The 14,732-nt window shown below is 44.4% G+C and overlaps 1 long non-coding RNA gene across 1 annotated transcript; it reads left to right on the top strand.

Annotated features, from left to right (window-relative positions):
- Positions 1-1,644: 1,644 nt before the first annotated feature.
- On the top strand, positions 1,645-3,593 carry LOC311296653. The gene is made up of 4 exons (XR_014628653.1): positions 1,645-1,938; positions 2,025-2,064; positions 2,175-2,265; positions 2,925-3,593. It is a non-coding gene; the product is annotated as an uncharacterized lncRNA (long non-coding RNA).
- Positions 3,594-14,732: the final 11,139 nt, after the last annotated feature.

The following is a 14,732-nucleotide window of genomic DNA, read 5'->3' as shown; positions in this document are numbered from 1 at the left end:
TTCCCATTTATTGCCTGACAGCTCTTTTGTCACAATGTCGAGACAAATCGAAGTGCAGAGGTGTTGTGTGTAAACATGATGGTTACTGTAGTTCTACACAGCAAAATCCCCAGAGTTAAAGGGCACCTATTATGCCCCTTTTCAAATGTGAAACTAGTCTCTGATGTCCCCAGAGTGTGGATGTGAAGGTTTAGCTTAAAATACCCAACAGATCATTTTTTACAGCAAGTTTAAATGATAATTTTTTGGGGCTGAGAAAAACGTGCCGCTTTAGTGAGTATCCCTTTAAATGCAAATGAGATGCTGTTGCTGGCACAAAGGGCGGAGTTTCAAAAGCCATATTACCCTGTAGCCCAAGATTGGTTGCCCACTGAAGCTATAGGGTTGAGCCCAGTGGGTAAGCGTTCCATATTAGTTTGAAGGTACCCCCGGGCGCCGCCATTGGCTAGCGGACCATCACCTGCACTCAAAAAAGTCAACTAGCCACTTGCTTGATTTGCATGATACAAATATGTCTGATTAATAAGAATATAACAAGTTTACTTCTGTTAAATGATTCATTCTTGTTACTTGTAACTAAATTAAGAAATAATTAAATGAATTAGATCAGCACTTGTTGATTCAACGAGACTGAAGCGCTTCATATCAACAATTCTCTCTGCCTGGTGAGTCACTGCGCATGCTCAGCACTACGGCGGGAAGTTCGGGCACACGCGAGTCCAGAGACGGCTATAAGTGGAGTTTTGTGAGCGGTCTAATTGTTCTGCATCCTTGATATAGAGGGTAAGTACTTGATATGTACCTGTTTATAATTAATACTGTGGGATTATAGATTAAAAATAAGTTATTAGACACTGTGGCGATGTTTCTGCAGGTTTATTTTCCCATACTTGAAGCATAGGCTATGTTGGGTTCAATCATGTGTCTTCGTCGATACGAGTTTCACCTTAACGTTAATATATGCGCTACAATTTTGTGCATTTCTGTCACAATTCAATGTTAGCTACGCGCCTAACTATTTACTACATAACCCACGTTAAACCTGAACTCTACCTCAACCATGGGAGGGTAAAACAGGAGATAAGGTGAATGCAGAGTCGAACACACCATGCACTCGTTTTTTTTTCTGTTTGTAAGTTAGTGTGACGTTAGCTGGTTTATGCCTAATGTGGCATTTTTACGACATACCCGGGGTATATTTACATAATCTATCGGTTACATCAGAAACAACAGAAGTTAATGTTGAATGATCAATGTGCACTTCTCATCTATCCTTTCATGTTACTGCTAACGTTTAGAGCTTTATTTATTTCTCTTTTGAGATTTTGCTGAGAGTGTGTCAACGGAGGGACTGTTGTTGTTATTATCTAAATTAACTAATATTGGCCTGGCCCTTCATGTGTATATCAGAAAAAATATTACTTTAAACGTTCTGTAACTAGACATTTCTGTCTTTTCAAACATAGGCCTAGTTCCAAAATGCCACATGCTTATTGAATACAGTATGCAAAAATTGTCAAGTACAATCTATGATGCAGTCGACCATACATTTGAAATGTCCTAACAAAAGGAATAGTTTATAATTAAAGTCATGATGGAATAGGTTTGCATGGTTTTATTCAGGAAATATGGTTATTAATATAAGTAAAACACTTGATATTTAGTAACAACAGCCAGTAGTGGTATTTTCTTTGGCCCAGTTTTTAAAGTCAGTCTTTGAAATTAGGAGAATACTGCTTGTGTTATGTGTTTTTCTGTTTTCTGGCCTTAGCATACACATTAGGGTAAATAAGTTGCAGTTTTGCAGATTAACTTTTAGACACTTTTTTTTCACAGTGAAAATGTTCCTTTCCTTCATACAAAAAAGAAATGCATCACAATATAAAGCTGGCGGCTGGCCCCTTGCTCTTCTGGTGTGAACCTCACCTTTTTTACATGGTAAGTAGTTTTTCTTAACACTCACATACAGTAATGTACAACTAACTATCCTTGATTACTGAACTTTCCTTTTCTTTCTCTTTCAGGGACATGTATGTGGCAGTGTGTTGCAAAGGAGAGTTGTAGGTACAAGTTACTTAAGCATTATAAAATATACCATTGTTTTGTAAGCGGCAATCATTATGTTTGTGTATATTTAAATTTAAGTTTGAGTTAATCGTGTCCCCACCCCACAGGATGACACTGCATACCCGAAGAGCCTGTGTCATCAAGTCTCTGTGCACCTACTTGAAAGAAGACCCTGAAAAACTAGTGAAGGCATATATGGTGAGTTGATGAGAAAATACAGCTTCAAAAGCCCATTGAATCTGTACTTGGGCCGTGTTTTTCCCTATTTGCTACTACAAACATGTGACATAAGAGAACACATAACTTTGTCAAATAACTGAGCTGGACAAATTGTTAATTTATAGGAAACTGAGGGTACACCATGACAAAGTTCTTATGTGAATTGGTTGATGCACTAAGTCAATTTTTTTTTTTTTTATTCATATCGGTTGAGCTCTCTTGGGGCTTAATTTACATAAAAAAGAAATGGCATCAGAAACTGTACATGCATGCTTTTGTTTTATTGCAGTGCATTATATTCTAAGATGGTTCTAATGTTTTAGCCACCTCATTCATTTTAAATATGGTGGCCAAATAAATTATAACAATCTTATAATATAATGCACTGCAATGACAGCCCAGCACCCACTGTGACCTCAATAATAAACATAGTAGAATTATCACCTTTCTGACAGTTTCAACTTAAAACCTGAGAAATTATAACCTTGTAAATGTAGAATAAATTTTCCTGTATCGGATTGACGTTTACTTAACATGTGTACCTAATAAAGCGGCCAGTGAGTGTATAATGTGCAATTCTTGTGATCAATATTTGAGCTAATTTTTGTTTGTGATCTTTCATGTATTTCGTCCCACAGGATTCAGACATTGAGTCACAAAGTACCTTGGAGCAAACTGTGGGGGAGCTGTCTGACAATTACCCAGCAGACATTGGTGTCATAATTGAAGATGTGGAAGTCCTCAGTGAAATGAGTAGCATTGCACAGGCTTGTGCTCTGTTATTTGGACTGATATACTGTTTGAACCTGAGCTCAAATAAAATTCAATTTTTTTTTTAATTGTTTGCATGTTTTCTGTACTTTTTTTTATAGATTACTGAAGTTCTGGTAATGTCATGCTTAAGGCTGATTTATACTTCTGCGTCGGACCTACGCCGGAGTCTCTACGCTATAGACTACGCGTTGGTTTTCATTTATACTTCTGCGTCGTTGTCCACGTTGACGCGCAATTACACATGCAGAGGGAGCATGTGAAACCCCAGGGAGCGATCCTAGCAGACCAATCACAGCGCTTGCATCCGCGTAGAGTTGACGCGTTGTTACATTTTTGGAGAGGTGCACGTCAGGGTACACCGAAGGGTACGCGCGCTACACACAGCCTACGACGTAGCTACGGCGTGAGTTCGACACAGAAGTATAAATTGGGCTTTAGTGCCGTCATCTAAAACAAATCTAATTGAAACAAAAAGATAGATATTCATTAAACTACCAAAACCATACATGAACAAGACATTAACTAGTTGATGTAACAAGGCAGAATTTTGTTGAATGGAAGTGCTTTGAGTGAATGAGAATAAATTTGATTAGTCTAACACAATACAAACATTTTGATTCAATTAGTTGTAGAGAAGTTGCACTGACATATTAAAATCATGTTTAACCTACAAATCAATATTGTGTTCAAATAAAATATTCAGAGCTTTCCAAGTTTACTTGATTTGATTAGATGCATAATGGGTGCTACGATTAAATCATGTTCATTCAACAATTTATTTTTTTGAGTGTGCTGTTAGCATCCCATTGACTCCCATTCATTTTGACGTCACTTTGACAGCGAATATCTTCACATCTGAAGCGTTTGAAGACTCCATTTGTCCATTATTTATTTCTAAAGAAACACGAAAATGTATAAAAGGCTCCATTACCTTGTATGTTACGTTATGGCCCCGTAGAAGCAGTTTTTGTAAAAGTAGGCTAACGATTGCGTCATACCCACGCGACTCTCTGTCGCACAGTAGAGAATTACCGTATGGACAGGAGGAGAAGCTCGCGGGCAATCGGGGGGATGTGGAGGCAAAATGACAAAGTAATTAATCAGAATACTTAGCAAAAGTTTCTCCTGCTGCTATCTCATGGACAGCTCCTACTCACACTCTCCGTCTCTGCGAGTTTCGGAAGGGAATGATTCAGATTTCGCTTGACACAGCCACTAGAAGACAGACGGTTTGCTCACGTCACATCTACGTCGTCAAGCTCAGTTTGAGTCTGCGCAGTACGCTCGACCATCAGGAAGTACGAGCTTCTATTTGCCTTCACTTGTCTCCGTTGAATCCAATGGGGTCGCTGTGTCCAGTTTATATACTGTCTATGGTTGAGCCTGGTTAGTACCTGGATGGGAGACCTCCTGGGAAAACCATGTTGCTGCTGGAGGTGTTAGTGAGGTCAGCAGGTGGCGCTCACCCTGTGGTAGTGATGGGCAAATGAAGCTTTGGTGAAGGTAAGACGTAGCCTATGGCAACGTACACAGTGACATAACGACGTTGTTCGCTGGGCTCTCTAGTCATTGGAAAAACAAACAGGTTCTGAGAAGGTTCGCAAGTTGAACCAACTTTGAACCAGCACCAGTTCCGAACCAGTTCTTTTTTAGTGGAAAAGGGGGAAATGTGGTTCAGTGATGGTGGAAAAGGGGTATTAGAAGAATTGTTTTGAAAATGGGTTTGTTACTCTAAGCTTCAGTAACAGCGACCTCGCCTGGTGAAGTGCCAAGGCTGCATTTAAATGGCTAGATAGTGGACAGGAGGCTTTAAGACGAGTGAAATAAATCTAGTGCGCACACACACACACACACACACACACACACACACACACACACACACAAACGGAAAATATAGCACAAGTTGGGTGTGCCTTTGTAACTATGGCCAGGGGGTATGTGAGATAGGGAACACTCAATTTTTATTAGGGAACAATATTTTTTCCACACTTTTTGGACTGAGCCTGTTTCTTTTTTTGCTCACAACCTCTCCACATTTCAGTGTTGTAGTCGAGTCACCAACTGTCCGAGTCGAGTCTCGAGTCCCCGTGTTCGAGTCCGAGTCCAAGTCCAAGTCCGAGTCACCAAAGAAGAGACCGAGTCGAGTCCGAGTCGAGTCACCATTACCTGAGTTCGAGTCCAAGTCGAGTCTCGAGTCCCCAGTGTTCGAGTCCGAGATGAGTCATCAAGGTTGAGTCTTTGTTATATTTCAAGACTGCCTACATTTCTCTACTCTGGCACCTTTAAAGAGCTGATATAATTATAAAAGAGGGTCTACATTAAACAAAAATGACACCACTGTGTTGACAATTATAAATAATAAATAAATAAATACAATATAAATAAATATAAATAAAAACTTTTGATTTCAATAATGTAGGCTATTAGTAGGCTAAATGTTAAAATTAACATTAACAATGCTGTAGAAGTGCAGTTTATTAATAGTAGCCTAAATGTTAACTAATGTAGTTAACTAGAGTTTAATAAATGGAACATTATTGTAAAGTGTTACCGATTTGTTATACACCGATTCAGACGTCTCGTGAGTTCGTTGTTGGACAGAAGGACAGTTGTTTTAACCATTCATTAAAGTGAATCGTTCAAAGGAGTCATTAGTTCGCGAATTGGACGTGTCATTAATGGACGTGTAGCCTACGGCACGCCTTGTGTGATTATCTCGGCAGTTTAGGACAGGACAAGATTTGTGTCAACACAGAAAAAATTTCATCACTAGATAGGTCTTTTCGTTTATTGAAATTGTGGCTAATGTCAGCTGAATGTGCGGAACGCTTTTCAGAGAAGATAAGGCAAACGTTTTTTTTTTTTTTTTATTGTTTCAGCACAATTCACACCTCGCGGTAATTCAGGAGAAAAAATCTCTGAATGATCTACGTAAAACTTCGGTCTTCCGACCTTTTACTAACGTGTCAATTGATTTTGATTAATATTAGAGGAGGGAGCTCGTGTTGTTTGAAGACGGTGAGAGCGCGCGGCTGGTTCTCTCTGCTCGTTCTTATATGCAGGAAAAAAAGAGATCCCGTCCGGTCTTGGAGCCCAAAACAGGAAAAGTGTAACATCTTATATCAAATTTTAAAACCTATTTAGTCAGACACTTCATCCAACGTCATTCATTTAATGAATGCTCAAGTCCGATTTTATATCCTCGAGTCCGAGTCCAAGTACGAGTCATCAGTCCGCGAGTCCAAGTCAAGTCACGAGTCCTGAGAATAGAATCTCGAGTCGGACTCGAGTCCAGAGAACAGGGACTCGAGTCGGACTCGAGTCCGAGTCCAGGACTCGAGTCCGAGTCCAGGACTCGAGTAGCCTACTCCATCACTGCCACATTTACAGAAAATTTGTTCAGATGTTTTTATACAGACTTGAAACAGCTATTATATATGCTACTGATAGCAGTTATACTGTATAACTCTACTTTTATCCTAATATTTAATAATAATATTTAACAGCCAGCACACAACCCTTATCACCCAGCCAACACAGCCATGTGGGGCCCAAATGGGTTTGACCTGGGCTATCTAACTGGGACCCAGACAGTTTTGTCCTCGGTTTCCATGTAGGCCCCACATGGGTTTGCCCAGATGAAATGAACACTGCTTAGTGTGTACAGTACAGGCTGTTTAATGTAACACTGAATCAGTGTTGGAGGTAATGAGATAATTAAGTGATTGAATAATGATAGTGCATTAATGATGAACACCTGCTGTTAACAAGCAGAATCACTGAAGGAAAGAGAAACACAAGAACTACTTCCAGCCACTGCCTTGGATGAAATCAACTGAAGATAAAATACATTAAATCTCTCAATATCTCATTAAACAACTCCACAAACAGCATTACCAGCTTCACTTATTAGTAACCAGACTGACTTTATTTCTGTCAGACGTCTTCAGAAATTCTTATTAAGAATTAACAGAGGTTTAGATGTTGATTACTTATTTGAAAGTAATAGTTTGATTTGATGTTACCATTGTGGCGATCAGTGTGTGCTTTAGTCAGGCTCTTGACTTTTTAACATTAGTTTTTCTCTGGCAGCTGTGTCTGTTTGTTATGGCAAGAACAGCAAGAGAAAATGTAATCAGATGTTGTAAGCTGACTGATGATAAGAATATAATCATCATGTAGTGGCTTAGCTCATTGATTATGTGTGAGGTTTATACGGGTAGTATGATATTCATTTTGTTTTATTGTTGTGATTCTACAGCAAGAGAATAATAGAATTTAATCAGAACGTCAAATGATTTTTAACACCACTTACATATTTTAGGCTCCTCCTAATCTTGCTCACACACAGACATCAAGAATCAGCATATGAATCTCAACAATGGTGACATGCTTCATGGTGCAATGCATTCTGGGAGCTATGGATAAGTTTCGTATGATGCACCCAGAATGCATTGCACCATGAAGCATGTCACCATTGTTGAGATTCATATGCTGATTCTTGATGTCTGTTTGCGAATACAACTTTCAGTAGTCCAACATGTGTAAATGGGGTTTTAAAAATAATTTGATGTTCTGAATAAACTGTGCTGGATCTCTTGCTGTAGAATCACAACAATAAAACAAAATGAATGACATACTACCCGTACAAACCTTACACAAAATATCAGTGAGTTAAACCACTACATAACAATGCCTATATTCTTATCATCAATCGGCTTACAGCATCTGATTACATTTTCTCTTGCTGTTCTCACCATAACAAACAGACACAGCTGCCAGAGAAAAACTAATGTTAAAAAGTCAAGAGCCTGACTAAAGCACACACTGATCGCCACAATGGTAACATCAAATCAAACTATTACTTTCAAATAAGTAATCAACATCTAAACCTCTGTTAATTCTCAATAAGAATTTCTGAAGACGTCTGACAGAAATAAAGTCAGTCTGCTTAGTAATAAGTGAAGCTGGTAATGCTGTTTGTGGAGTTGTTTAATCAGATCTTGAGAGATTTAATGTATTTTATCTTCAGTTGATTTCATCCAAGGCAGTGGCTGGAAGTAGTTCTTGTGTTTTTCTTTCCTTCAGTGATTATGCTTGTTAACAGCAGGTGTTCATCATTAATGCACAATCATTATTCAATCACTTAACCCTCTGGGGTCTGAGCTGTTTTCTGGGCCCTGGAGGTGTTCTGACATGCTCTGACATTTGTGCTTATTTCTGTTACTTGTGACATTTTCATGGCTAAAGTCTAATTACACTGTATTCAGCACAAACTCTGCTACAATAATATATCAACAGCATGTGTGTAAAAGTTTGTAGTTTTGAGATAATGACATTTATGCGTGGTTTGTGAAAATACAAAAAAAAATTCTCACTGAAATAAGGTCATGAAACCCATACTGATTATTTCTTAACAAGACTTTTGAAAATTGTATGACGTAGCCTAGAATATTTGCTCTAAAACTATGTGAAAATCACCCTGACTGCTCATTCAGAGAAGACAATATATTGATTTAAAATTTTTACGACGTGTTTTGTGTGAAAAAGCAATATGCGAAGGGGCGGATCATCTCATTAGTATGTAAGGCTTTTTACACCTGAGAAAGACAAAGACACACCCTAATGGCCCTATTAGGAGCTTATCAGGGCCCATCATTCTGACCAACCTTGCACAAAGAATGAGGAGATTAAAAAAAGAATGGCTTTTAAAATTGTTTGGATTTATTTACAACATAATCCAAAGATACACAACAAAAAAAAAAACACTTATTGATAACAATGATCCAAAGAAAGAGACCTTTGTGCCATTCCTAAAAACATTGTACATACCTTTCATTTCCAAGGTGTTTGATTTTCACTTTACCATGTTCATGTACAGAGACATGTACTGTGAATGTTGAAGTCAGCAGGACTCAGTGGCATCTGGGCCCTGAAAAAAAAGAAAAAAAGAAAAAAGTGAACATACTGATATCAAGAGAAAGGCCTGCACGATTTTGGGAATACATTTGAGATTTTTCTGGTTAAAATTGCTTTTTAAAATTCACAGAATACACACACACACTCACACAAATGTTTCCAACAATATATTATATAATGAACACAGGTTTGTTGTGCCTTGTAGGTATAGGCTATGCGCAGTGCTGCATAAAATAATAACAATATAGCAGCCTATATACATTTTCAAAAAGATTTCAGTAACAACTAAGCTAGAGAAAAATATATTGATTATCATGTTACTTCAAATGTTTCCATTCGTTATGATGATATGAAATGAGATAATAGTAAAACATGAAGCCGTTTGGAGCGTTTTGCTTTTCCAAAATATGATGCATTCAAACGCGATCGCGTTTAAAAATATGATACATTCAAACGCGATCGCGCTCAAATATAATTATGGTTAGGCCTACCATATACATATCTACGTTTGAGCAGATATCCACAAACACAGTAACAGTAAACACGGGTCTAAATATTATAATATTCACCATATATCTAGCAACAGTTCAACTGCAATGTGAAATTTATGCAACAATAACAAACTAATATGTAAGAATTTCTTACCTTATCTTTCTTGTCTTGAAATCGTACTCGGTTACTAACGTAACCTCTGTTCTCTCTAGAGAGGGAACGAGTATTGCGTAAGCTAGCTTACGCTGCGGGAAAGTCTCCTTTCACGAGATACTGAAGCCAAAAATTATCCTAATTTTTTAAACTTTGTCAACGCAGTGCGGCAGCCTGCAGACCTAGGGCAAGCGAGTCGCGTGCCCATTGGCTGCTCTGCGGCAACTGCAGCAGCCTATGGCTGAGCCTTGCGCGTGACGTCACGTCCAATGAGCGCGCTTGGCGCGCTTAGTGCGTCACAGCCCGTCATTAGGGGTGTGGCTTAGAGTATATAAGCAAGGAACAGAGGCTGCTTCGCTGGTTTCTGTCGCATGAAGCGAAAATGAGCTCGTGGCGAGAGCACGGCGGGTTACGCAATACTCGTTCCCTCTCTAGAGAGAACAGAGGTTACGTTAGTAACCGAGTACGTTCTCTTACGAGAGGTTCTCTCGTATTGCGTAAGCTAGCTTACGCTGCGGGAACACCTTTGTCAACGCCGTGCGCGCGCCCAGCATCCTGAATGAATCCCGTGGGAAGCCCAGGGAACGCGAAACGGAGCTGGGCGGCCAGATACCACAGTACACAAGCACATAATATGGGGCAGGGAGCGGCACAGCCGGTCCAACTAACACTTCCATACAGTGTAGCTCAACCAGTAGAGCTAAATCAGCAGCGTAGCCCGCGCACAGACAGTGGGCTGGCTTACGCGAGACTTAGACTGATAGCACTTTGGCCTGCAAAGCGGGAACATCCAGGTTGTAAAACCTAACAAATGTGGAGGGGGAGGCCCAGCCCGCCGCTGCACAAATGTCATGAATGGGAATCCCACTGGACCACGCCCACGATGAGGCCATGCCTCTGGTGGAGTGTGCCCGAATGCCCAAGGGGCACTGCAGGTTTTTAGATGCGTAAGCAGCTGCGATAGCATCGACTATCCATCTGGACAGAGTGTGCTTCGAGGCGGCGAGACCCTTGGTGCGCCCACCAAACGAAACAAAAAGCTGCTCTGAACGCCTGAAGGCGGCGGAGCGCGAAATATAGCTTCTCAGCGCCCTAACTGGGCAGAGGAGGTGACTATCTGCCTCGCAGCCAGTAATCGGCAGGGCTGAAAGGGAAATGACCTGCGCTCTGAAGGGAGTGCCCAAAATTTTTGGGACGTACCCATGCCTCGGTCTGAGAATAACTTTAGAGTCATTAGGTCCGAACTCGAGGCACGCAGCGTTAGTGGATAACGCGTGAAGGTCTCCCACACGTTTTACTGAAGACAGTGCTATCAGAAAAACGGTTTTGAGCGTGAGGTATTTCATATCCACAGTTTCTAAGGGTTCAAAGGGATGTGCTTTCAGTGCGTCTAAGACCAGTGAAAGATCCCACATAGGAACCGAAGGGGGTCGCGGGGGGTTCATCCTCCTCGCTCCTCTAAGGAAGCGGATGACCAACTCGTTCCTTCCTAATGCGCGGCCCGGCTCTGACACAGAGAGCGCTGAAATGGCCGCGACATAGACTTTGAGCGTGGAGGGGGACCTGCCCGCGTCCAGTAGCTCTTGAAGGAAACACAATACTTGTGAGACCCCACATGTCTGTGGATTGAGCCCTTTGGTAGTGCACCATTTGTTAAACACAGACCATTTAGACGTGTAGAGCCGCCTCGTGGAGGGGGCTCTAGATTGTATGATCGTGTTCATCACCCCTTCTGGTAGATCAGCATGTAGTTGTTGAGGCTCCACGCATGCAGAGACCAGTGCTCTGGGTGGGGATGCCAAATCGAGCCGCGGGCTTGAGAGAGAAGGTCTCTCCGCACCGGAATCGGCCAGGGGGCTGAGTCTGCCAATTGTATGAGTTCCGGGAACCAAGCTTGGTTCTCCCAGAACGGGGCTATGAGGAGCACTGTGTGGCGCGCTTTCCTGACTCTCTCGATGACCTGAGGCAGCAGAGAGACTGGCGGAAACGCATATAGCGGGCCGCTGGGCCAAGACTGGGCCAGCGCGTCCTCGCTCTTTGAAAAGAACGCTGGGCAGTGTGCGTTGTCTATTGACGCAAAGAGGTCGACTTTCGCTCTGCCAAAGCGGCGCCACAGCGACTGGACTGTTTGAGGGTGTAGAGACCACTCCCCAGGGGGAACGTTGTCCCTGGACAGTCTGTCGGGGCCCTCGTTCAGATGGCCAGGCACATGCGATGCTCTCAGAGAGCGCAGAGAGTGCTGAGCCCATACGAGGAGGCGTTCCGTCAGGGCGCAGAGTTGCTTTGATCTGACACCGCCCTGGCGGTTCACATAGGCCACTACTGAAGTGTTGTCCGTGCGGACTAGAACATGGTGACCACGGAGGAAAGGGAGGAAGTGCATGAGCGCTTTCTCGACCGCGAGCATCTCTAGACAGTTTATGTGTAGGAGATTCTCCTGGTCTGACCAGTGGCCAAAGACCGGTCTGCCTTCGAAGAGCGCTCCCCAACCTAGGTTGGACGCATCTGTAGAGACAACTTTCCGGTGTGAGACCACTCCCATATTCACTCCCGTGTGATACCATTCGGCTGCTAGCCAGGGCTGCAGGGCTGAGACACAGACCTGAGTCACTCTGATTAGCGAGCCGCCGGTCGCCCAGGCTCGATGGGATACGCGCGTTCTCAGCCAGCGTTGAAGCGGGCGCATGCGCAGTAAACCCAACTGAAGCACTGCTGCAGCTGAGGCCATATGCCCCAGAATGCGCTGAAATGCCTTCAGGGGAACCCGGTTGCCTTCTTTGAAGGATGCAGCGAGGCGCTGGATGCGGCGCGCGCGCTGCTCCGTCAATCTGGCCGTCATCGCCACCGAGTCCAGTTCTATTCCGAGAAAGGAAATCGACTGCCGGGGCGAGAGCGAGCTCTTTGTCCAGTTGACCGCTAGACCCAAAACCTCCAGGTGGTCGAGTAGCGCTGTTCTGTGAGACACAAGTTCTGTCTCTGACTGCGCTAGAACGAGCCAATCGTCCAAGTAGTTCAGAATTCGCATTCCCTGACTCCTCAGGGGAGCGAGAGCCGTGTCCATGCATTTCGTAATGTACGGGGTGCTAAAGACAGGCCGAACGGCAGGACTGTGTATTGATAAGCTCGACCGTCGAAGGCGAATCTCAAAAATGGCCTGTGACGGGGAGTTATCTGGATCTGGAAATAAGCGTCCTTCAGATCGAGAGAGATAAACCAGTCTCCTGGGCGAATTTGCGCGAGGATCTGTCTGGTTGTAATCATCCTGAACGGCCGTCTCATGAGGGCTTTGTTCAGATGTCTCAGATCTAAAATAGGTCTTAATGCTCCGTCCTTCTTGGGAACGAGGAAGTAACGGCTGTAAAAGCCTGACTCGCTCAGAGAAGGATGCACCTGTTCTATGGCCCCTTTTCGCAGCAGCTTTGTTATCTCTGCTTGAAGCAGATGTGCTGTTTCCAAACTCACTTTCGTTTCCGTCTGCGCTAGAAAGCGCGGAGGGCGACGAGCAAATTGGAGCGAATAACCGTGTCTTATGGTGTTGAGCACCCATTCTGACGCGCCCTGAATAGCCTCCCATGCTTTTGCATGCATAGCTAGGGGTCGAATGGTCTCTGGGTTCAGATCGCCGCGTTGCGCGGGATGGGGAACCTGTATCAGAGAAGACGGGGCGGCGCGCGCGCCGCCGATGCTCGGACACGAGGGCAGAAGAACAGGGCTGGCCGACTGTGCAGAATTTAGTAGCTCGATCTTGGACGATGGAGCGTGAACTGCTGTCAAACAACCCAGGCGCGAGGGCGGCGTGGGGATTATGGTGTCTGAAAGTGGGCGCGCGTGCTCGTGAGCTGGCGCGGGATATGCACTTATGACACGGCCAGTGTTTGGGGGCTTTATGAGGTTTGCAACCTGTCTGGCAGAGCGGGCAGTGGGCAGGTGTGAGCACAGGGCTGTGGGCACATTTCCTACACTTGATGCTCGAGCGGAAAGTTTCCGCTTTAAGAGATAGCGCTCTGGACGCGTTGCCATGGGAACCTGGTCTGTGTGAGGCAGTGAGCACACGGGAGTGGGCACTTTTTCTACACTTAAAACCCCTGCGGCTTGAGCCGTAGCAATTTGAGGTAACTGAGTGACAGAGCGAGCAGCGAGTAGTTGTGAGCACGGAAGTGTGGGCACTTTTACTACATTTAGTGCTCGAGCGGTGTGAGGCCGCTTTATGAGAGAGCGCTCTGGGCGCGTTACCATGGGGATTGCACTTGTGTGAAGCAGTGAGCACATGGGTGTGGGCACATTTTCTACACTTAAAGCACTTATACTCTTTTTGAGATTTATCTGGGTCGCCGTGAAAACGGCGTTTGTGTGCAGGCGAGCGAGTGTAATTACTGGCTCGTTGGCTGCGGTGTGTGCTGCTGCAGTAGCCTGAACATAGGGGACTGACAGAGCTGTGCGTTTTGATGGCGGTCCGGCCGTAGCGGGACTCAACCATCTTTTCCTCCTTGCGGATGCTAGGAGGACTTCGCGGGCTCGGGCTTCAACGCGATCTTGGACCGCGGGCCCCGTGGGGGCGGCGGTCTGTGACGGCTGGTCGAGCGCGACCTGGGGCGATTGCCCTGGCGCCGCTGCGAAGCGTTGGGGGGCCTGGAAGAGCGCTGGTTAGAGCTGCGCACAGGAGGCTGAGTTTGAGGGCGGCCTGTGGCTGAGCTCGAACGGCGGGGCAGGAAGAGGTCCATCGCCTGCGACGCCTTCTGTACCTCAGAGAACCGATCCACAATTCCGCTGACCGCAGGGCCAAAGAGGCCGGTGGGCGAGATTGGTGCGTTCAGAAACACAACGCGCTCTGACTCACTCATGTCCGCGAGCGTCAACCATAGATGTCTGTCGATGACGGTGAGCGCGGCCATGGATCTGCCGATGGCTTGAGCAGCGGTCTTGGTAGCGCGCAGCGCGAGATCCGTAGCGCTGCGGAGATCGGTAAAGGCAGACTGATCCGAGCCCTTCTCGTCCAGTTCACGGAGGAGGTCGGCTTGAAGGATCTGAAGAATAGCCATTGAGTGCAGGGCGGAAGCAGCCTGGCCGGAGGCGGCGAAAGCGCGGCCGGCGAGAGCTGAGGTGGTCCT

This window comes from Rutilus rutilus, assembly GCF_951802725.1.
Source record: "Rutilus rutilus genome assembly, chromosome: 1".
Lineage (NCBI taxonomy): Eukaryota > Metazoa > Chordata > Actinopteri > Cypriniformes > Leuciscidae > Rutilus > Rutilus rutilus.
This window is presented reverse-complemented; position numbering and strand designations above follow the sequence as displayed.